Source organism: Nycticebus coucang, chromosome 3 (genome assembly GCF_027406575.1).
Source record: "Nycticebus coucang isolate mNycCou1 chromosome 3, mNycCou1.pri, whole genome shotgun sequence".
Taxonomy (NCBI): domain Eukaryota; kingdom Metazoa; phylum Chordata; class Mammalia; order Primates; family Lorisidae; genus Nycticebus; species Nycticebus coucang.
This window is the reverse complement of record NC_069782.1, coordinates 73,079,031-73,103,719: the sequence shown is the minus strand read 5'-3', so window position 1 is coordinate 73,103,719 and position 24,689 is coordinate 73,079,031. Positions and strand designations below refer to the sequence as shown.

The window sequence follows — 24,689 nt, the reverse complement described above, 5'->3', positions numbered from 1 at the left end:
GGCAGGCACCTGAAGTCCCACCTACTTGGGAGGCTGAGGCAAGAGAATCACTTAAGCCCAAGAGTTTGAGGTTGCTGTGAGCTATGACACCACAGCATTCTACTCAGGGTGACACTTGAGACTCTGTCTCAAACAAAAAAAAAAAGAAAATGTGGGATATACATGAGACAATTTACCCATGAGGACCCAAGGCAGAAAGAGGGGGAGGTCTCTGGCAGCTGGGGTCACACAGGCTGCCACCAATAGAGCACCATTAAGTAAGCCCTTGTCACAGACCCCACACTGCTTCACAAAACAAAAGCTACTGTGGCTTTATATCACACACTACTAAGAAGTGCCAAGTCTTCCACCTCACAAGGGGTTTCACTCATTCATTCAGCCAAACACCTGCTTAAGTGTCTACCAGGGACCTGAGCTGACTGGGCCCCAGGGACATCCCTAGGGGTTGCAAGGACAGGCCTCCCACTAGGAGCAGCCCCAGGAGCCCCTGGAAGAACAAGGGGGGTGGGCAGAGAACATGGAGTGGACACAGCACAGGCTGGAGAGAGGTGGGGCTGAGGACCCTCCCCCATTGTTAGCTGGATCCCTAGATTACAAATTCTAAATGCTACAAAAATCTGGTGGAAGAACAGTTCACCACCTATTTTATCCACTCTTGGCTGCTATTGGTATTCTATCAATATGGAGAAGAGAATGGTCTTTAATCACACAGAATGAAGTGAAGACGCACAGATGGTGGTACCTAGAGGAGAGAAGGGATGGAGGCGGCCCAGAGACTCACAGGGAGAAAGCTGACCTCAGCATCACAGCTCCTCAGGTCAAAGCCAGAAAGCCTGGTTCACCATCAAGCACCTCAGCTCCCTCACCTGTGAAATGGGAACAGTACTCACTTCATTGCTAACATCTTCCTAGGGCTCCATGAAAGGTAGCTGTGAATGTAGTTATTATAGGAAATAAAAACTGTCTAATGAGAGGCTGTCCAATGGGCCAAAGCCTCTTACAATTCCAGAATCTCTGCTCAAGATTTTCAGCTTAAATTTAAACTACCACAAGTGGCCTATAGTTCACCTTCTGTAAACTGTCATTTCCATACCTAGGATGACCTGTGCCATGAAGCTCCCTGAAGGAAGGCCTAGGCTAATCACAATTTTCACATTTTTTATTACAGAAAATTTCAAACACACCCATAGAAGTAGAGAGACTTGTGTATTAATTGCACGTGCCTCCCATCCAGATCCACAGCCACTGGACAACCAACCACTTGTCTTCCACATGTCACTCCTTTCTTCCACCTGCCAACTAGCTTTTGTGATGAAGGGCTGAGTATTTATAAGCACATGACAAAACATGAATACAATGTCACGCTCATACTTTTCTTTTTTGGAGACAGAAGTCTCACTCTGTCCCCCTGTGTAGAGTGCCATGGTGTCATACCCTGTTTCCCCAAAAATAAGACAGTGTTATTTTAAGGTGTGCTCCCAAAGATGTGCTAGGTCTTATTTTCAGGGCACGTCTTATCTTTCCAGTAAGTAGGTCTTATTTTCGGAGGATGTCTTATTTTCGGGGAAACAGGGTAGTTCACAGAACTTCAAACTCTTGGGCTCAAGACATTCTCTTGGCCGGGCGTGGTGGCTCATGCCTGTAGTCCCAGTGCTGTGGGAGGCCGAGGCAGGTGGATTGCCTGAGCTCAGAGGGTCAAGACCAGTATGAACAGCAGTGAGCCACAGTAAGACCCCGTCTCTACTAACATCAAGAACATGGCCACAGGGTGGCGCCTGTGGCTCAAGGAGTAGGGCGCCGGTCCCATATGCCAGAGGTGGCGGGTTCAAACCCAGCCCCGGCCAATAAATTAAAAAAAAAAAATGTTGGGTCATAAAACATTCAGGATGAAAAAAAAAAAAGGAACATGGCCAGAGGAAGACAAAAAAGAGTACTTCAAACAAAGAAGAATGAACAAGGAAGTTTAAATTAAAAATAAAAAAAAAGAGAGATTCTCTTGCCTCAGTTTTTCTATTTTAGTAGAGACAGGGTCTCAACTCTTGCTCAAGCTACCCATCCGCCTCCCAGAAAGCCAGGATTACACATGTGAGCCACTGCACCCTGGTTCATACTTTCAACAATTTGCCAACCATCCCTCACTCTTTTTTTTTTGGGGGGGGGGAGACAGTCTCACTATTTCACCCTCAGTAGAGTGCTATGGCGTCACAGCTCACAGCAACCTCAAACTCTTGGGGTTAAGCGATTCTCTTGCCTCAGCCTCCCAAAGTAGCTGGGACTACAGGTGTCTGCCACAATGCCCAGCTATCCCTCACTTTTTTTTTTTTAAATAGAATCTCACTTTCTTGCCCCCAGTAGAGTGCTGTTGCATCATAGCTCACTGCAACCTCAAACTCTTGGGCTCAAGCAATCATCTTACCTCCGAAAGTAGCTGGGACTACAGCCACCCTCTATAATGCCTAGCTATTTTTTTTAGAAACAGGGTCTTGCTCCTGCTCAGGGTGGTCTCGAACACATGAGTTCAAGTGATCCACCACCTAAGCCTCCCAGAGTGCTACGATTACAGGCATGAGCCACGGCATCCAGCCCATCCCTCAATCTTTGTTGTAGAGTCACACTTGGTTGAAATCAGTAGCTCTTCTTACTTCCAAACATACGCTTAAACAATTAGGTCATACAATCTTTCCTACAGTCAGATTTTGCAAAAGCCACCCCTGTGTGATAGCCTGGCATGCATCCAATTTACCACACACTTGACCACAAGGTATGACAAGCGTACATGACACCATCCTTGGGGACTAGCAGCCACGGAGGATCACTGTCTAGAATCCCCCCCACCATTCATTAGGAGCCTAGACAATCATAAACTTATAATTCTGTCGTTTTGTATTTATAAGCTAGAAAATTAAATTAAACTTGATTTCCTCAGTTATACTACTCTAGGTGCTGCACTGAACAGTAGGCATATAACAGCACCCTCAGGATTCCAGAAAATTCTATGGGCCAGCACTGGCCTGTGAGGGACACTTGCCCTTACCCATGACCTCATTCCTTAAGTGTTGAGCCCACAAACGCTTGCTTCTTCCTCACTATTTGCCAATTTTCAAAATAAGCTGGTTCCCTAATATCCAAAAGGGACTGGTCAGTCTCCTTGTCCTGTAAGCACCAACATGAACCTATGAATTTTCATTTAAGAAATGAGGTCTTGGGTGGCGCCTGTGGCTCAAGGAGTAGGGCGCCGGTCCCATATGCCGGAGGTGGCGGGTTCAAACCCAGCCCTGGCCAAATAAATAAAAAAAAAAAAAAAAGAGCCTATCTCATCAAAAAAAAAAACAAAAAAAAAAAAAAAAAGAAATGAGGTCTTACTATGTTGGTCCAGGTAGGTCCCAAACTGCTAAGCTCAAGGTATCCTTATGTCCTAGCCTCCCAAGTAGCTGGGATTACAGGCATTGAACTACCTTGCCAATGTTAAATCTGTGGGTTTTTACCACATCTTACTCAAGGGTTCTTTGTTCTTGGTACCGCTTGCCTGCCCCACTCTTGGCCATTGAGGCCTATGTGGCTCCTCTGGATACAACCTTGTTAGTAGTGTCTTAGGCAAGAATCACTGTTATCAGTACAGATTTAACATTTTACTTGAGTGCTTTGATTTTTTATCTGCATTTTTTCTTTTGAGCCAAAAACTTTAGTTCTTAAAGACATTCATTCCTTATTTGTTTCTTCTTATAATACACAACAGAATTAATACACATATTGGCATCATTATCCTGAAACCAAAACTATGATTAAAAACAGGATAAGTTCCTAGCACTTGGGAGGCTGAGGCAAGTGGACTACCTGAGCTCACAGGTTGAAGACCAGCCTGAGCAAGAGCAAGACTCCATCTTAAAAAATAGCCAGGCGTTGTGGCAGGCGCCTATAGTCCCAGCTACTTGGGAGGCTGAGCCAAGAGAATTGCTTGAGCCCAAGAGTTTGAGGTTTCTGTGAGCTATGATGCCACAGTATTCTACCAAAGGCAACAAAGAGACATTGTCTCCAAAAAATAACAAAATAAAATAAATAAAATTTTCTATTGCCCTACGGAGTACCTCACGAAAACACTTATAGTCAAACTATTATGTTTTAAGTTATATGAAATAAATTCTCTCTGAGAGGGTAAGTCACCAAATTTTATCACACTGACATGTACCTAGATTCATTCATCTTATCTTTGATTTTTAGAGATTGTTCTCCTCTCACACACACTACCACTACTTGATATACTTTTGTTTAATAATTACATAAAACACACTCAAAGATGGTGGCGCCTGTAGCTCAAGCAGCTAAGGCTAAGGCGCCAGCCACGTACACCAGAGCTGGCGGATTTGAATCCAGCCTGGGCCTGGCAAATAATGACAACTACAACCAAAAAATAGCCAGGCGTGGTGGGCGCCTGTAATCCCAGATACTCGAGAGGCGGAGGCAAGAGAATGGCTTAAGCCCAGGAGATAAAGGTTGCTATAAGTTGTGACACCACGGCACTCTACCCAGGATGATAGCTTGAGGCTCTGTCTCAGGAAAAAGAAAAAAAACAAAAACAAAACAAAAACCCACACTCAAAGTTCCGGCGCCAGCCACAAGCACCGAAGCTGGCAGGTTCCAACAGAGTCAGGGCCAGCTAAACAACAATAACAAGTGAAACAAACAAACAAAAACAAAAACAAACAAACAAAAAAAAAAAACAGGGTGGTGCCTGCGGCTCAGTGAGTAGGGCTCCAGCCCCATATACCGCGGGTGGTGGGTTCAAACCCAGCCTCAGCCAAACTACAAAACTACAAAACTGCTGGGTATTGTGGCAGGTGCCTGTAGTCCCAGCTACTTGGGAGGCTGAGGCAAGAGAATTGCCTAAACCCAGGAGTTGGAGGTTGCTGTGAACTGTGTGACACCACGGCACCCTACCAAGGGCAATAAAGTGAAACTGTCTCTACAAAAAAAAAAAAAAAAAAAAAAAAAATTTCTCGGGCAGCGCCTGTGGCTCAGTCGGTAAGGCGCCGGCCCCATATACCGAGGGTGGTGGGTTCAAACCCAGCCCCGGCCAAACTGCAACCAAAAAATAGCCGGGCGTTATGGCGGGCTCCTGTAGTTCCAGCTACTCGGGAAGCTGAGGCAAGAGAATCGCTTAAGCCCAGGAGTTGGAGGTTGCTGTGAGCTGTGTGAGGCCAGGCACTCTACCGAGGGCCATAAAGTGAGACTCTGTCTCTACAAAAAAAAAAAAAAAAAAAAATTCTCAACTTGGCACCCGTAGCACAGCGCCAGCCACATACACCGAGGCTGCGGGTTCGAACCTGGCCCTGGCCTGCTAAACAACAAGAACTGCAACAAAACACAGCTGGGCATTGTGGCTGGCACCTATAGTCCCAGCTCCTTGGGAGGCTGAAGCAAGAGAATCGCTTAAGCCCAGGAGTTGGAGGTTGCTGTGAGTTGTGACACTACAGCACTCTACCCAGGGCAACAGCTTGAGACTCTGTCTCAAAACAACAATACACACAGAGACAAAAGAAACACTTGAAGAGTCTCCCAGAACTCTGGTGCCCTCTCCATCCCTCCTCTTGGAGGTGACCATTTGATTTCTTTACAGTTTACAAATATAAAATATGTGCCTGGTGTGGTGGCTCATACCTGTAATCCTAGCATTCTGGGAGGGCTAGGTGGGTAGATTGCTTTAGCTCACGAGTTCAAGACTAGCCTGAGCAAAAGGGAGACCCCCATCTCTACTAATAAATAGGAAGAAAAAAAAAAAAAAAACTGAGGCAAAAGGATCACTTGAGCCCCAGTTGGAAGTTGCTTTGAGCTATGATGCCACAGCACTCTATCCAGGGTGACAGCTTGAGACTCTGTCTCCAAAAAAAAAAAAAAATTACACACACACATATACATATATAAAAATTACACACACACACACACACACACACATATATATATATATAAAAAAATATCCCAGCACATTGGGGGACCAAGGCAGAAGGATCACTTGAGGCCTGGAATTCAATTCCAGCCTGGGAAATGTAGCAAGGACCCAGCTCCACTAACATAAAAACCTTAGGCCAGGCACAGTGGCTCATGCCTGTAAGCCTAGCACTCTGGGAGGCTAAGGCTGGTGGATAGCTTCAGCTCAAGAGTTTGAGACCAGCCTGAGCAAAATCGAGACCCCTGGCTCTACGCCTATAACTCAGTGGTTAGGGCGCTGGCCACATGCACCGGGGCTGGAGGGTTCAAACCTGGCCCAGACCTGCTAAACAACGACAATTCCAACAACAACAACAAAAAAAAAATAGCCAGGCGTTGTGGCAGCCTGAAGTCCCAGCTATTTGGGAGACTAAGGCAAGAGAATTGCTTAAGCCCAACAGTTTAAGGTTGCTATGAGTTGTTAATGCCACAGCACTCTATCGAGGGTGACACAGTGAAAATGTCTCAAAAAAAAAAAAAAAAGGGCAACAGGATCACTTGAGCCCAAGAGTTGGAGACTGCTGTGAGTTACGACACCACAACACTCTACCGTGGGCAAAGGCTTGAGACTCTGTCTCATCTGTCTCAAAAAAAAACTTGGCTGGGCACAGTAATGCATGCCTATGGTCTCAGCTGCTCAGGAGGCTGAGGTAGGAGGATCACCTAAGACCCAGAGTTCAAGGTTACAGTAAGCTTTCAGCAGGCCACTGCACCCCAGCCTGGATGCCAGAGCGAGACCCTGCCTCTTAAAAAAAAAGTAATAAAATAATATGTGAGCACGTCCTTCCACTGTTCATCCTTCCACCTTTCCTTAGGTAAGTGGTAGCATACTTTATTCTTCCTTTACCTTGTTCATTTTTCCACTTGTCATTTCACCTAGAAATCCCATCACCACCATATACATGTATAAAAACATCCCTACCTTCTCCCTTCACTCAGGGGGTCAGCTCCTACCAGATCTACCCCCTCAGTCACTCAGCCCTGACTAAAGTACATCTAAGTCCTAGCTTTGCTTTTTTTTTTTTGGAGACAAGAGTCTCACTTTGTCACCCTCAGTAGAAAGTCATTGGAGCATAGCTCACAGCAACCTCAAACTCTGGGCTCAAGCAATTCTTGCCTCCCAAGTAGTTGGGACTATAGGCGTCTGCCACAATGCCTGGCTAGTTTCCACAGATGGGGTCTTGCACTTGCTCAGGCTGGTCTTGAAACTGTGAGTTCAGGCAACCCACCTCCCTCAGCCTCCCACACTGTTAGGACTACAGGCGTGAGCCACTGTGCCCAGCCTCTAGCTTTGCTATTCCTAAGTATGGTAATGAATACAATCCTTGTTTTCTCTCTCTTTTTTTTTTTTTTTTTTTTGAGACAATGTCTCAACTTTGTTGCCTGGGCTAGTGTAGAGTAGCATCATCACAGCTTACTGCAAACTCAAACTAATGTGCTCAATCAATCCTCCTGCCTCAGCCTCCTAAGTAGCTGGGACTACAGGTTCATGCCGCCATGCCCAGCTAATTTTTTTCTCTCCTTCTTTCTGGCTGGTCTGAAACTCCTAGCTTCAAGCAATCCTCCTGCCTTGGCCTCCCAAAGCACCAGGATTACAGGCATAAGCTATCACACCTGACCTTTCCTTATTCTTGACCGTATCTTTAGGATACTTTTCTATAAGCAGACTTGCTGGAGCAAAGAGTAAATGCATGTGAAGTTTTGCTAAATATTCCAAATCCCCCTCCAAGGAGCTGTGAATCCCAAAAGTGACTATGGCAGTGCCTGATTCCTACCAGTAAAACAGTGCCCACTCTGGGTGTCTGGCAACCAAAAGGTCAGAAATGTCTTGGGCCAGGTGTGAAGGCTCATGTCTATAATCCTAGCACTCTGGGAGGCTGAGGTGAGTGGATTGCCTGAGCTCACAGGTTCCAGACCAGCCTGCGCCAGAGCGAGATCCATCTTTAAAAATAGCCCGGCATTGTGATGGGTGCCTGTAGTCCCAGCTAATTGGGAGGCTGAGGCAACAGAATTGCTTAAGCCCAAGAGTTTGAGGTTGCTGTGAGCTATGACACCACAGCACTCTACCCAGGGTGATAGCTTGAGAATCTGTCTCAAAAAAAAAAAAAAAGTCTTGGTGAAGTTTCAACATACAGGGGTTCTTTTATTTTATTATTATTTTTTTTTTTTGAGACAGCGTCTCAAGTTGTTGCCCTGGGAAGAGTGCCATGGCATCACAGCTCACAGCAACCTCAAACTCTTCAACTTAAGTGATTCTCTTGCCTCAGCCTCCCAAGTAGCTGAGACTACAGGCACTTGCCATAACGCCTGGCTATTTTTTTTTTGTTGCAGTTGCCATTGTTGTTTTAGCTGGCCTGGGCTGGATTTAAACTCGCCAGCCTCACTGTATGTGGCCAACACCCTATCCACTGAGCTACAGGCACTGCCCCATACAGGGTTTTTTTTACTAGAAAGACTGAGCATCATGCATACCTTGGTTGGGGACCATTTGCATTACTTATTTATTCTGAGAAGCATCTGTTTTCCCATAGTCATACCCATTTTTGATCCTTAACAGCTAGCACAAGGCCCAACTCCTAGTACATGAGCAGCAGATACCTACTGAAAAAAAAAAGAACAAAATTTATGGGCAGACATCATGTCCATGAATCCAAGCAGGCAGAGACTGCACAGAATAAGAGTGCACAAGTCAGGTGTTGTGTGGATTTTCCAGGAGCCTCAGAAATGGGAGTCAGCCCTCTTCCAGCCCTTCTAGGTGCCCACTGGGTCCTGGGTAGCAGGAATGGGAAGACCTCAGGAGACCACAGACCATGGCCTCAGCTGAAATTTGAAAGTGTAAACTAGTGCTGGGCAGGACAAACCCAAGAGTAGGCAAAACTTGCATTCTGTAGAGAAAATCAGTACCAGTCATTATACTGGGCTGACTTACACACCACAACAAAAAGTACACAAGCTGACAAATTTATAACTCTTGAAGAAGCTACTCAAGGTAGCTTCTGCCTATTTGACCACAGAACATCTCGTGCCCTATCTGTTCACAGAATGTCCTTTCCCATCAGGGCCCTTCGTGTACTGGGCAGGGAGAGGATGGGCCCAAAGGAAAACTTCAATGGCCTCTGGAAATTCCCTTTCTGATCTCCCAAAACTGACTGCTTGTAATGATATAGCTGTGTCTTCTCCACTGCCTGGTGACAAGGAAGAGGAAGATTACCTCCAGTCATTCATTCAATGATACATACTGCTCAGATCAAGTGCTTCTGAGTTAAGAAAGGGCCAGGCAGAGGTAGGGCACTCAGCCTGGGACCTGGGAGAAGAACCCTTAGCCACCACGACTATCCTGGTCTGCACAACAACTGACGACCATTCATCTTGTCTCCTTATCCTCACAAACAGTACAAGAGCTGCATGGCTTTAGGGACTCCCCCTGGTTCTCCTCTGTCTCTGTTTATCCCCGACATCCATAAACGGTAGTGATGGTATGCTGGCACCAGGAGTAGGTAAAGGGCACCACTAACACTGATAATCCACAACCATCTCTAGGAAACCGGCACAAACTGAGTATGACCTTGTCTTCAAAGAGCTCTCAGACCTCCCTGCAGGGTTAGGTGAAGTACAATTATGAAGGAGCCATAGATATAAGTCTGGCTATTCCTAAAAAAATTTTGATAAAGAGTTTACCACATGATCCAGCAATTACACTCCTAGGTATATACCTTAAAAAATGAAATATAAGAATTCAAACAAAAACTTGTATATGAATGTGAAAAGCAACATTATTCACAATAACCCCAAAGCAGAAACAACCGAAATGTCCATATCTACGCAATGAAATATTACTTAGCCATAAAAAGGAATGAAACACAGACATGAACTACAACATAGATGAACTTCAAAAAAACAATGCTAAGTGAAAGAAGCCAGACACAAAGGGTTACATAGTGTAGAACTCTATTGATAACAAAAGTCCATGCAAAGCAGATCACTGGTCATCAGGGTGAGAAGTGACTACCAATGGGTACAGTGTTTCATTTTAGGGTGAAGAAAATGTTCTGAAATTAAATAATGGTACAACTGCACAACTCTAGGATGTATTAAAAAACACTGAATTGTACACTTTAGGTGAATTCTATGGTATACAAATAATGTCTCGATTTAACTGGGGAAAAAAAAGTTTTTTTAAGCACCCAGGAAGTTTGATTTTGTCAGTAAGATATTCTGGAATGTTTTCCTCATACCAGAATCCCTTGACCATACCCACATTTTCTTCCAGTACTCAGTACAACGTCAGAACAGCCAAATCTTATACTGTGAAATCAGCAACATGTTAAGATGGGGGATACATCCTTTGGCAAGACACCTGCCAACTCTAGGATATAGGAAGCAACTGACCCAGGAGGTGTCCAAACTGCCACCAAGTTCTAAGACATCTCTCAGGGTTCTACGTTCTTCTCCAGGGCCAAAATGTTGCTGACTAGGTCCTAATGGTAGCAGAGAAATTCCACAAAAGCATCAGGCAATGCCCTGCTGGGTTCCACAGTCTCCATTTAAGAGCTCTATACAGGGAAGGCTGGTTCAGCTTACCCATGAGGCACAGGGCAGAGTAAGAACAACTAGCTCCAAGCACCACCGTGGAGCCCTGCACAGTGTGATGATGAAGGAACAATTCTAACTGTATAGGTCAGTGTTGAGAAATTATGGGAACAGCCAGAGGGCAAAGGCCACCTGGCCAGGATTATCCTCTGCCTCTGATCCTCCAGACCCAGGCCAGGCTCAAACCCACCAGCCTCAGTGTACGTGGCTGGCCCCTACTCACTGAACGACGGGCAGTGAGCCAGGCCTGGGCTTGTCAATGAGTGGTCAATAAAAATTATTTCTTTGGCTCGGTGCCTGTAGGGCCCCAGCCACATACACTAGGGATGGCAGGTTGGAACTTGGCCTGGGCCAGCTAAACAACAATGACAACTATAACAAAAAAATAGCAAGGCATTGTGGTGAGCACCTGTAGTAGTCCCAGCTACTTGGGAGGTTGAGGCAAAAGAATCACTTAAGTCCAAGAGTTTGAGGTTGCTATGAGCTGTGTCGCTACAGCACTCTACTGAGGGTGACATAGTGAGACTCTGGGGGGGAAAAAAAAATGATTTCTTTACCCCTGAAACTCTAGGGCAGCCCTACAGAGATGACATGGCTTGTAATCCCAGGGTGACCCAGCTCCCTCCATCTTCTCTAGGAGGTGGCTATCAACTTCTGAAGTAGTACTTGGTTTGAAGTGTCCAGTTTTAAAGTGTCCAAGGAGCTGGCTGAGGCCCAATGAACAAGTCAGAGCCTTTGTTCCACAGATACCAGATCCCAAGCACTCACCTGGCTTTGGGATATACGATGCTGGTCCTACCAGTTGGCCATGGCTGCAGAAATGTCAAGAAGCAACTTTCATCAACGTGCTGGACAACCTAATGTGAAGGACAGAAAGAAACAAAAGTTTCCAAGGAAGGTTCCGGGAACATACTGGCCATTTTAAATGTCTCCAACCCCTGTAATTACACAGTAAAATTTTAGATCTCCACCAGAGCTTTGTGCCTCTGCTACCTTCCACCACGAGGAGGAAGTGGAAAAAATTAATTTCTATCAATCAGGTGGAGCCTGTGACTAAGTGGACAGGATGCCGGCCCGATACACTGAGGGTTGCAGGTTCAAACCCAGCCTCAGCCAAACTATAACAAAAAATAGCCAGGCGTTGTGGCGGGCGCCTGTAGTCCCAGCTACTCAGGAGGCTGAGGCAAGAGAATCACCTAAGCCCAGGAGCTGGAGGTTGCTGTGAGCTGTGTGACGCCACAGCACTCTACCAAGGGTGAAACTCTGTCCCCACAAAAAATAAGAATAATAATAATAAATTTCTATCAATCTTTGTGATATGAGCTCAACCAATAAATATCAATATTCCAAACACTGACTTCACCACCCCCTGGGCTGAAATAAATTATTATTTTTTAGAGCCTCATCCGGGTTGGAATAAAGTGACACAATCATATAGTTCACTGTAATCCTGAACTCCTGGGCTTAAGCAATCCTTCCATCTCAGCTTCCTAAATAGTTAGGACTACAGGAATGTGCCCCCATGTCCCACCTAAATGAAAAGAAAAGAAGAGGGGAGGGGAGAGGAGGGGAAAAAAAAATTATTTTTTTCCAGTTTTTTGGCCAGGGTGGGTTTGAACCTGCCACCCTTGGCATATGGGGCCAGTGCCCTACTCCTTGAGCTACAGGCGCTGCCCAGGAAGGGAAAATTTTTTTAAGAGACAGGGTATCTTATTTTGTTGCCCAGGCAGGTCTCAAACTCCTGACCTCGAGTCATCCTCCCACCTCAGCCTCCCAAAGTGCTGGGATTATAGGCATAAGACACCTCGCCTATCCTAAAATTAATTTCATCTTTCATATACCAAACATATATAAATGGTTCAAAGGTTTTTATTATAATATTAATGACATTAAAAACAGAAATAATAATACCTAACATTTAACAGATGCTTAGTTAGTGGCCTATTCCTATCTCTGCTCAAATACAGCATCTTTTTGAATCCTCAAGACAACCTTAAGGGTGGATTACTGGATCATGCCCATTTTGTGGGTAAAGAGATGTGATTAAGTCTGACCTTCAGGAAGCCCAGGGTCACACAGCAGGTCTCACTTTTCCGCCACTCTCCATCACTACATTTTCTGGCAGAGACCCCAGGGAAACCACCCACCATTCCAGGCAGTACTGAGTTTTCCCTTGAGAAAGGTGAGGGCATATGTCTGGGAACTGATGAGCTTTACCCTCCAGATGGAGGCAGCTTTACCTCTTACCCCAGAGGTCATGGTCATCTCCACCAGGCTTAAGCTGCCCAGGGAGGAAGGCCCATCTGTCTGTAAAACTAACACTCAGAAACTCTCTCAAGGTGGAGAGAGAAAGAAAAAGATGAGAAACCAACTCCAGGACTTCCACTTCTTATTTGTAATGTCAGATATCCAGAGGCTGAACCCAGTGAACAAGCCACATCCCAGACTCCAGGCAGTTCTGTATGTTGTAGCTTGCCAGAGAGTGTCAACATCACCTCTATTGTCATTCTTTGCACCCACATGACTAACAGGAGCTTGTTCTGTATGAAACCTTTATTTTTAAACTGGGTTCACAGCAATTCACAGGTCATGGATTGCGAGAAACACTCCTACAAAAGAACCTGCAAAATAACAATGGCAGTGAACTCTATAGAAAAACATTTGAGGACCAAGGAGTGCATGGTGCCCTCCTAAATGAGGACCAGGACTGGCTGTGGTCACTGCTAGGGCTAGCTCCTCAAGAAGGATCCTTCCTGCCACTTTTTGGGGCCCTATTCAGGCTGGGAAACCAATGGATAATGTTAATTTTAACTTTTTCATTAATTAGGCCAAACTGAGGCTCCTCTGCCCCACAGGTGGAAAGCCTCACCCCAGCTGCTGCATGATCATGGTCAATATAAAAGTCAGCAGTGTGCCTACATACCAGCAACAAACAACTGGACCTCAAAATATTTTTTAAAATTCCATTTATACTTACATTTAAAAAAAAAACATGAAATGCTTAAGAAACTACAATAAAACAAACAAAAGAAAAATTAATGAAAATCTTCATAAATAAAGAGCTACTCTTGGGGCGGCGCCTGTGGTTCAGTGAGTAAGGTGCTGGCCAAAGGTGGTGGGATGGAACCCAGTCCCGGCCAAACTGCAACAAAAAAAATAGTCACGCGTTGTGGCAGGTGCCTGTAGTCCCAGCTACTTGGGAGACTAAGGCAAGAGAATTGCCTAACCCCAAGAGTTGGAGGTTGCTGTGAGCTGTGATGGCACAGCACTCTACCAAGGGCAACAAAGTGAGACTCTCTTAAAAAAAAAAAAAAAAAAAGAGAGAGATATCTCTTGTTCATGGGCCAGAAGGTTATCAATTCTTTTCCAAACTGATTTATAGGTTCAACGTACTCTCAAACACCCCAGCAGATACGTTTTTGTAGAAATGACAAGCTGATTCTAAAATTTATGTGGAAAGGCAAAGGACCCAGAATAATGAAAACAACACTGCTGGGCATGGTGGCTCACCCTATAATCCTAGCTCTCTAGGAGGCGAAGATGGTAGATTGCATGAGCTCACAGGTTCGAGACCCCATCTCTAAAAAAAAAAAAAAAAAAAGAGGGCGGTGCCTGTGGCTCAGTGAGTAGGGCGCCAGCCCCATATGCCGAGGGTGGCGGATTCAAACCTCAGTCCCGGCCAATACTGCAACCAAAAAATAGCCGGGCGTTGTGGCGGGCGCCTGTAGTCCCAGCTACTCCGGAGGCTGAGGCAAGAGAATCGCTTAAGCCCAGGAGTTGGAGGTTGCTGTGAGCCGTGTGACGCCACGGGACTCTACCCGAGGGCGGTACAGTGAGACTGTCTCTACAAAAAAAAAAAAAAAAAAAAAAAAAATAGCCGGGCGTTGTGGTGGGCCCCTGTAGTCCCAGCTACTTGGAAGGCTGAAGCAAGAGAATTACTTAAGCCCAAGAGTTTGAGGTTGCTGTGAGCTGTGACACCACTGCACTCTACTAAGGGCGATAAAGTGAGACTCTGTTTCTACAAAAAAAAAAAAAAAATCTGGAGTTGCCTTCTTAGATAGACTCCTCCCACTACCCAGCCATCAGGAAAGCCTGTTGGTTCTTCATCAAACACATCTGAAGTCCAACCACTCCTCACACCTCCACAGGCCACACTGTCCCCTCTCTGCTGGTACAGTGGTTCCAAACTGAACTCCCTGCTTTTAGTCCTTGGCTCGAAGTTCATTTGGAGGGAAGCTGTCATCCTCATCTTGCTCCAGAGGCCCTCTTTGCACCTGCCCATCCCATTCCTGACCTGCCTGCCAATCATACATGACCCCTGGTTGTGCCTCCAACAAACACCAGGAAACCTCCTCCTCCCACTTTGGGGCCTTCTCATGTTTTAGATAAAATCCCAGCTACCATGTCATTTTACCAATCAAGTCTTCAATCTGCATCCCAAATTGAAATTGATCTTTAAAAACTAAGGGCTCATGGGCGGCGCCTGTGGCTCAGTCGGTAAGGCGCCAGCCCCATATACCGAGGGTGGAGGGTTCAAACCCAGCCCCGGCTGAACTGCAACCAAAAAATAGCTGGGCGTTGTGGTGGGTGCCTGTAGTCCCAGCTACTCGGGAGGCTGAGGCAAGAGAATCGCTTAAGCCCAGGAGTTGGAGGTTGCTGTGAGCTGTGTGAGGCCACAGCACTCTACCCAGGGCAATAAAGTGAGACTCTGTCTCTACAAAAAAAAAATAAATAAATAAAAAATAAAAACTAACGGCTCAGAGTCCATACACAGGGGTTACGGCGCCAGCCACATACACCAAGGCTGGTGGGTTCGAACCCAGCCCAGGCTAGCAAAACAACAATGACAACTGCAACAAAAAATAGCCAGGCATTGTGGCAGGCGCCTGTAGTCCCAGCTACTTGGGAGGCTGAGGCAAGAGAATCGCATAAGCCCAAGAGTTTGAGGTTGCTGTGAGCTGTGATGTCACAGCACTCTATCAAGGGCGGACATACTCAGACTCTGTACCTAAAAATAAAAATAAATAAAATAAAAATTAACTACTATCACCTGAAAACTTAATAATCTTTTATTGCCAACAAATGCCCAGCCCATATTCAGCTCCAAAGAATTTACTGGAATATTTGCATACTGGTCTGTTCTAATGGAAGCTGCTAAGGTATCTGCAAAGGCTGCTCCCTCTGCCTCTTCCCTCACTCTCCCAGGAAATAGCCAACCCCTCAGTGTGCCACACGTCCTGATCTTTGCTCAAATGTTTCCCCTGCAAAGGCCCACCCTGCCCATCGTCCACCCCCCTATTCTGCTCCTCTTCTTCCACAGCACCAGCCTCCTCCCATGCTCTACACAACACAGTTACTGTGTCATCTATAGACTTTCTCAGCCAGCAATAATGTAAACGCCACAAAGGCAAGGGTGTCTGTCTGCCTGATGCCTGATTTTATTTCGAGCACCTAAAACAATGTCTGACACATAACTGGTGCTTAGTAAGTATTTACTGAATGAATGAGCAGGGAAGGTTTAAAACTAAAGGAGAGGGCGGCGCCTGTGGCTCAGTCGGTAGGGCGCCAGCCCCATATACCAAGGGTGGCGGGTTCAAACCCGGCCCCGGCCAAACTGCAACCAAAGAATAGCCGGGCGTTGTGGCGGGCGCCTGTAGTCCCAGCTACTCGGGAGGCTGAGGCAAGAGAATCGCTTAAGCCCAGGAGTTGGAGGTTGCTGTGAGCTGTGTGAGGCCACGGCACTCTACCGAGGGCCATAAAGTGAGACTCTGTCTCTACAAAAAAAAAAAAAAAAAAACTAAAGGAGAAGGCAGCGATCTGAGGAGTCCACAGCAGCAGCCCCACAGTCTAAGTACAAGATTCACAAAGGAGCCCCCAACAAAGCAGAGACCACTTAGCATTATCAGAACTAAGCATTTCCTTAAAATAAACTGTAATCACTTTTCAATGATCTGTCATTTGGACTGTTTTGCCATCCACCTTACACTGGCAAGGTTCAGAGAGCTTTTACTATTTTTATTTCCAACCTATACATTTAAAACAGTATCAAGTAACCCTTAAGTACACAATTACCAACTCATGAGAGACTCTTCAGCTCCCTTGATAAATCATTATGGTTTGGCTTTGACCCTGCACCTGGGTACTCCACTTAGAGAGAGAGAGAGAGACAGACAGACACACACACACACCATGCCCCATGACTGCCCAATCTGAGGGAAAAACCACACTTGGTAAGAAAGTAGCCAGGGTGACTTACATGAAATAAAGTCAATACACTTTGGGCAACAGAAGTCCTTCGTTGCCATTTTATCCTCTCAAGCTCAGGCAAGTGAGGTCAGCTCCCTTTTAACTTGAGGAAAAGAGGCATGGCCAGACAATGGCCACTATTCTAGGGAGCTCCAATTCCATGGAGACACAGGGTTGTAGCACCTATGGCCAGTGCAAGGACATCTCTGAGGCTGTTGGCACTTCACAGCCTCCAGGGACCCCATTGCCCTTTCTAAGGACCTAGACTTACAGAAGCTGCTGTACACCTTTGCAGTCACTAAGCACTTGTGCTGCCTCTAAAATTTTTCAACTAGGTTTGTACCCAAACATTTGCTGCCTTGGCTCCGATCAAGGACTGGTAACATGACATTAGGCCCAATAAGTTCAAAATGAAACCCAATGATATTGTTCACCTTCTCCCACCCCTCTCTGTAGATCTACAAACTCTGCTTGACCTCTAAAAACTGAGTGCCCCCTTCACAAGAGTCACCTAGACCCTCTCAGGTAATGGTTCTAGCAAATATACCACCAAAATGTCAAGGAGAAGACTGTCAGGCTCTGTCAGAAAGCAAGAAACTGAGGCAGAGCAACAGTAGAGCATCTCAATGAAGACCAGAAGCCATGCCAATGTGTGCTGGCTGGCTGAAGGATTAGCTTGGGTCACAGATTCAATTTTCTAATCCGGAGGTCAGCACACCTGGTAAACAAAATTTTCCTGCATACAGCCATGCCAGTACTTGAGTACACACTATCTACAGGGACTCCATCTACAATAGCAGAGCTGTGTAGTGGTAACAGAGACAATAAGGCCCCCAGACCAAAAACACTATCTGAGTCTTAAAGGACAATGCCAGAGGAAATTACTTCCCTGATGGGCTGAGTATTTAAAAAGATTCTTAGTAAAAGGACAGAGGTGACCCTAGCCAGAGCAGCATGCTACTGTCAAGAAATCAGGGGGAGGCTCAGTGCCCATAGCACAGTGGTTATGGCACCAGCCACATACGCCAAGGCTGGCAGGTTTAAACTGGGCCTGGGCTGGATAAACAACAATAACTACTGCAACAAAAAATAGCCAGGCGGGTGGAGAGCACCTGTAGTCCCAGCATCTCAGGATGCTGAGGCAAGAGAATCAAGCCCAAGAGTTTGAGGTTGCTGTGAGCTGTGATACCATGACACCCTACCAAGGGCCACACAGTGATACTCTGTCTCCAAAAAACAAAAAAAATAAAATCGGGGGAGAGGCACACTAAGGAGGTGCTCAGGTCATTCCCAGAGAACATAAGCAGTATCTGCTCTCCCCAAGGCACAGAGCCTCATCAACCTTCTGTGTCCCCATGGAGTGTGAAAGAGTATGACTCGGCAGACTAGAGATGAAAAACCCGCCCCAAGAGGGCCAAGGAGCTGATGGTGAGGCTGGCTGCACAAGCCTGTCCTTGGCAACCAGAGGATCTCAAGCAGAGATGCCCACTAGGGTGTCAGCTAGTACAGGCCCTCGAGGCCCCAGATCTGCCCCTGCCTGTCCTCCCTCAGCTTTGGTAACCATAGCTCCCTGAGGATAGGTTTGTCCAGTCCTCATGCTGAGCCTACGTGGCCTTTTCTAATGCCCTTAAAGGACCCCCAATGCTCACAGCATCTCACTGCCTCACCATGGCTTTCAAGGCCCTGCCCTAGGCACACACATGTGAACATTCAAGAGCACAAAGAGTCCATGCTCCCAGGCCCAATCTCCTGGCCTCCTCACAATTCCACAGACACACTATGCCTGCCTGCCTTCATCACAGGGCCTTTTCATGTATTATTTGCAGACAGGGAGAGCTTTTCCTTCCTCCTTTTTTCCACCCACTCATCTTTTGGGTTCAAGTGCCTATTATTCATGCCAGCTCTTCCCAAGCAGGGCCCTCCCAGAACCACAGACTACCACGCTGAAATTTTGTTCACTGAAACTAGCTATCTGACGTTGAGTATCCCACTAGGTTCTCTTCCCAAAGGCTATGCACTCTTGCTCAACTCCTCATTTAATATCCACTGGTCACGGAGGAGGAGACAGCAAAATGGCATCCTGCGTGAGTTGTTAGTACCCAACCACAAAGTTATAAATTCTGCCCTTAATTACAATAATGAGTCAATGCCAAGAAGAAGCCACATGGAGATAGGCAAGGCCACAGTGACCACACAGCCCCTGAAGTGAGCCCAGGGCTTCCCAGTGGGAACTGCCAGTTGAACCTCCCTCACATGCCTGCCTGGAGATTACAGAAGCCATGGCAGACTCTCTTCCGCCACCACTGAGAATCAAGAACTACCACAGTGCCAGTGGCACCCACATTCTGCGCTCCCCTCCTCATTTCCTATTTTGAGGTTCCCGCCCACTAAAATCCCCAGTTATAGTCCTTACATGGACCCAGAGCCCTTCCCTTTAGAAAACATGGATTCCACTACCACACCATCAAGACCATCCTGAGGACCTGAGTGATAGGCCCTGGCAAACAGAACCAACTAGTTCTTACTTTCACTAATATGATTAATGTCAGTTCTGAAAATATCTCAACTTCTATCTGGATGCTCCTTTCAGTGCTTCTAACCCTTACTCTCCAGCGGCTGCCAAGGAAGTACAAACACTAATTCAAAACTGCATATAAGCCCCTATACTGAAAATGCCTAGAAATCATATGTCTACATGCTGAGACTGTAGGAAGTATTTGGAATATTTAAGTGTTTAGTTTTGGGGATGTTTGATGCATCTCAGTATTAAAAGCACACCTAAAGAAAATGTCACAAGGCTCGGCGCCCATAGCTCAGTGAGTAGGGTACCTGGTGGATTTTAGCCCAGCCCGGGGCTGCTAAACAACAATAACAACTGCAACCAAAAAACAGCCGGGTTTTGTGGCGGGTGCCTGCAGTCCCAGCTACTTGAGAGGCTGAGGCAACAGAACTGCTTAGGCCCAAGAGTCTGAGGTCGCTGTGAGCTGTGATGCCCCGACACTCTTGAGAGTGACATAGTGAGACTCTGTCTCAATTAAAAAAAAAAAAAGAAAGAAAGAAAGAAAAGAAAATGTCACAAGAACAAAAAAGGAAATGAATTTTAAGTTAATAAGGATCTATGGGCAGCGCCTGTGGCTCAAAGGGGTAGGGCGCCGGCCCCATATACCGGAGGTGGCAGGTTCAAACCCAGCCCCAGCCAAAAACTGCAAAATAAATAAATAAATAAGGATCTAGGAACTGGTTTCTCTCCTGTTATAAATGTATAAACATACCACTGAAAAACAGCTACAGGAAAATAAGAATTACCTGCAATCTCCAAGCAGTACACTGGAACAGACTCTTCGTAAATTCCCTGCGAATTTCAGAAGTCCTCCAATCACCCCTCCAAGCTGGAGGAGTGTATCCAAGTCCCAACCCTCCAAGGACTGAAGAAAACCTACAGAATCTCTATGCTCCAACAATCCAGTCCCAAGATGATGTTACAATGAGTCTTCTAGAACCATATACATCTTTTTTTCTTTAATCCTCCCTAGTAACTAGCACAAGGGAAGCCATCAACGTGAGTGCCTTTGTCCCTTTCTCCCTAATTCTTAGAGGATAAAACACATATTCTCAATGAATGCAAGATTATTTCTGAATTCAGAAAGGTTCAATTTTGTTTACTGTGGCAAAATATACAAACACAAAATTGTACCTTAATCACTTTAAGTGTACTGTTCAGTGGCATTAAACATATTCACACTGTTAAGCAATCATCATCCACCCATCTCCAGAATTTCTTCACTTCCCCCAACTAAAACTCTGTCCCCTTAATACACTAACTCCACATCCCCTACATCCCACAGCTCCTGGCACTCACCATTCTACTTTCTGTCTCTATGAACTTAATGACTCCAGGGACCTAATCCAGGTAGAATCACACAGTATGCATCCTTCTGAGTCTGATTTGTTTCACTCAGCATGATGTCCTCATTGTAGAGCTACCCTTTTGGGGCCAATGTGTACAGAGAAAAAATTCGATGAACCTGGTACGTCCACATCATCAAATGAAGCACGGCTCTGGAAGCCTGTTCCCCAATCCAGTCATGCTCCATTACCAACCAGTCCTTCCCTCTACTTCCAAATAAGCAGCATAAAAAAGCAGTGAAACTGTGGATGTACTCAGTGCACCAGCTCCATTTTAGCTCTTAGCTGAAGAAGCACCCATCCTCTCTGGGGATATACCTGTTCCAGTCTTGTCTCACCGCCATGAGCCAAGGGAATCATGATATGCCTGCTGGGTGAATGAAGATGACTAGCTTAAGACACTTAAGTTTATGCTTAAGACACTTAATGCATGGGGCGGCGTCTGTGGCTCAATGAGTAGGGCAATGGACCCATATGCCAAGGGTGGCCAAACTGCAACAAAAATATAGCTGGGCGTTGTGGTGGGCACCTGTAGTCCCAGCTACTTGGGAGGCTGAAGCAAGAGAATCACCTAAGCCCAAGAGCTGGAGGTTGCTGTGAGCTGTGACGCCACAGCACTCTACTGAGGGCGACAAAATAAGACTCTGTCTCTTAAAAAAAAAAAAAAAAACAAACATTAACTTTTTTTTTTTTTTTTTTTTGTAGAGACAGAGTCTCACTTTATGGCCCTCGGTAGAGTGCCGTGGCCTCACACAGCTCACAGCAACCTCCAACTCCTGGACTTAAGCGATTCTCTTGCCTCAGCCTCCCAAGTAGCTGGGACTACAGGCGCCCGCCACAACGCCCGGCTATTTTTTGGTTGCAGTTTTGGCCGGGGCCGGGTTTGAACCCACCACCCTCGGTATATGGGGCTGGCGCCTTACCGACTGAGCCACAGGCGCCGCCCAAACATTAACTTTTAAGTAGAAACCAAAGACGTCACAACCTGTCCTAAATCCATTCCCTGGAGCTAAATACAGAGAAACTTCACACAGACCCACAAGGGCGTGAACTCTAAGCTCTAGTCATATCCAACTCAAGACAAGGGGGACTCCAGAAAACCAGCTCAACAGCACCCACCAAGATCAGCATCACTAAAAAGGAAAATGCTAATAACTATGTTCCCCCTTGAGTTCTGAGTACAAAGCCTGCCTAGCCTGTAGACATAGCTTGGCCACGGGAGTGACCACAATGGGCTGTCATTTGCCAGGCTGAGTCCACAGATGCTGTGTGGAAAACAAACACCAGTGACATCACTTGAGCAACCCAACTTGAACAAAAGGGCAAAGGGTATTTGCCAATCATTTCAGATCAGAAATGCCCAAAGCTAACCAACTATCTCTTGGTAAAGTGCTCCCAAAAAGACAAAAAAACAGAGGTGAATATAACTGGGGAGGTAGAGGGGGGAGTTCCCATGTAGTTTGCCTCGGGCAAGTAAGTGGTCATCTCTTTTGCATGTGTGCCTATGTGACCTGTAGCCAAAAACACAGTCCTCCAGGGATGACTCCAATAAGGGAGGAGGAGGAGACTGAGGAGGGAACAGCCAAGCTGTCAGAACCAGTAAAAATACGAAAATTTGGGAACAAGGATCACAAAAAAAAAAACAAAAACATCATGGCCAGGTGCTGGCAGGCACCGGGGCTCACACCTATAATCTCAACTATTCAAGAGGCTGAGGCAGGAGGATCATTTGAGGCCAGAAATTTGCGATGAGGGCGGCGCCTGTGGTTCACTGAGTAGGGTGCCAACCTCATACACCAAGGGTGGTGGGTTCAAACCCGGCCCCAGCCAAACTGCAACAAAAAATAGCTGCGTGTTGTGGTGGGCGCCTGTAGTCCTAGCTACTGGGGACGCGGACACAAGAGAATCACCTAAGCCCAGGAGGTGGAGGTTGCTGTGAGCTGTAATGCCACAACACTCTACCAAGGGTGATAAAGTGAGACTCTATCTCTACAAAAAAAAAAAAAAAAGAAAGAAATTTACGATGAGATTACACAATATAGTGAGAGCCCCATCTCTACATGCCTGCAGGCCCAACTATGTAGGAGCCTGAGGCAAGAGGATCGCTTGAGCCCAGGGATTTGAGGTCACAGTGAGGTATATGATCATGCCACTACACTCTACTGGGACAACAGAAAGAGAATCTATCTCTAAAAATGAATAAACAAATAAATATGCCCTGCCTGCAGAAGACACAACCTCCATCAGAGCAGAACACCAACAGTTCCAATGGCAGCCTTGTCCCCAAGAAATCACCGCTCAGGTGGCCTATATATTGTACAACATCTCAACCATTCGTATTAGCTTTATAGTCAGAGACAGATTTTTTCATTTCATGCCAAGAAATAAAACCTTCAGCCATTCTATTCTCATGGCAAGTTTCCCTGAGTTTGGTTTTTAAGAGGCAATGATACATTGGCTTGGTGCCCGTAGCACAGTGGTTACAGCACCAGCCACATACACCAAAGGTGGCAGATTCGAACCTGGCCAGGGCCAGCTAACCAACAATGACAACTGCAACAAAAAATAGCCGGGTGTTGTGGCGGGCACCTGTAGTCCCAGCTACCTGGGAGGTTGAGGCAAGAGAATCACTTAAGCCCAAGAGTTTGAGGTTGCTGTGAGCTGTGATGGCACAGCACTCTACTAAGGGCAACACAGTGAGGCTCTGTCTCCAAAAAAAAAAAAAGAGAGAGAGAAAAAAAGAGGCAATAATACCTTACCTGTCACACAGGCAACCTCTCTCGGAAAGGTGAGAATCCTCCCTTCACCAAAGGACAGTGCATCTAGTCCATCTGAGTAGTCACAGGCACTGGCCACATGTGTGTCACAGGGTCAAAAGCAAAGCCCCTAAGTGAATACCTTCTCTATACCATGGAAAGAGCCCACAAGTCACTCCAGGCAGAGGAGGCCACTTTGTGACCAACACAGGCACCAATCCTGATCTGCACATTCACCAGTAGGCCAAAGACCAGTAAGAGCAGCCCCCTCTTGAACTCCATACCCTGTGCCCAGAATTTACTTCCTCACACAGGCATCTGCCTCATCTTCAAACAGGTCCTGGTGAATAACATGCTGACTACAGCAACCTGGTTGCTACAGGTAATCTGTACAGGTGCTATCTCAGGAGTCCAGCCTAAGAACCAGTATTTCACTTTCTAGAGTGTTTTTCTTTGGAAAAAAGAAGGGAAAACTGCTGCTGCTGTTCAAGAGCACCCAGAGGGAGGAGCATTCCAGGAGGCCCCTACAGTATACAAATGGAGGCAGAAGCCTAAAGGAAAAGAATTTTATGGTCCTGAAATCTAAACAAAATCCCACCCATGGTAGTTCACCCTAACTTATCCTTGTAACATCTAGGACGTTACTGACCATTCTGTTCAGTTAAGCAGCCATAGCAGAAATCTCACCAAAGAGGGACATACAGGGACTGATACCACATGGCCTGGAGGAAAATCCAGTTTCCACCTTTAGTCTCCCCAACCCCAGAGAAGGTGCTCCTGTGCCATTGGGCACATTCTGAGAGGCAAGGCTGGCCACCTGCTCACAACCAAGGAAAGCATCCATCAGCCATCCCACAGCAGCAGGACAGATCTGTAGCCTCAAATGGCCTCTGCCACATTTATCCCTAAGGGTTCTCCAAGGCTGGCAATGGAGACTAGGAACAAATGACAAAAGTCTACTTAAACTGGTGGTTTCCAGAATACTCAAGGGTCTACCTAGATCCAAATTTGGAGTGGCTAGTGAGTGCCATGGCAAAGGGCAAGGTCAGTATTGTCCACCTGCAAAACTTCCAGACACAAGTCCAATTTAGGAAAAGAGGGTAGATTTGGCAAGCTCCAATGTCCTCACACTTTGAAACCACTCTGCCCATGGCATTCCTACCCTCTACAACACAGAATTCTAGAAATCCACCAAGCTTCCTATGCTAA

At 46.2% G+C, this 24,689-nt stretch overlaps 1 protein-coding gene across 19 annotated transcripts in view; it reads right to left on the bottom strand.

Moving 5' to 3' along the window:
* GATAD2A (GATA zinc finger domain containing 2A) overlaps positions 1 to 24,689 on the bottom strand; it is a 130,999-nt gene that overhangs the window by 62,901 nt on the left and 43,409 nt on the right. For 14 of the 19 annotated variants that reach the window (XM_053585322.1, XM_053585313.1, XM_053585320.1 and 11 more), the window contains one exon: positions 11,341 to 11,429. The exons of the other annotated variants lie outside the window; for them this stretch is intronic. The gene's annotated coding sequence lies outside the window, so the exon portion shown is untranslated. The remainder of the gene's footprint in view (positions 1 to 11,340; positions 11,430 to 24,689) is intronic. 19 annotated transcript variants of the gene reach the window in all.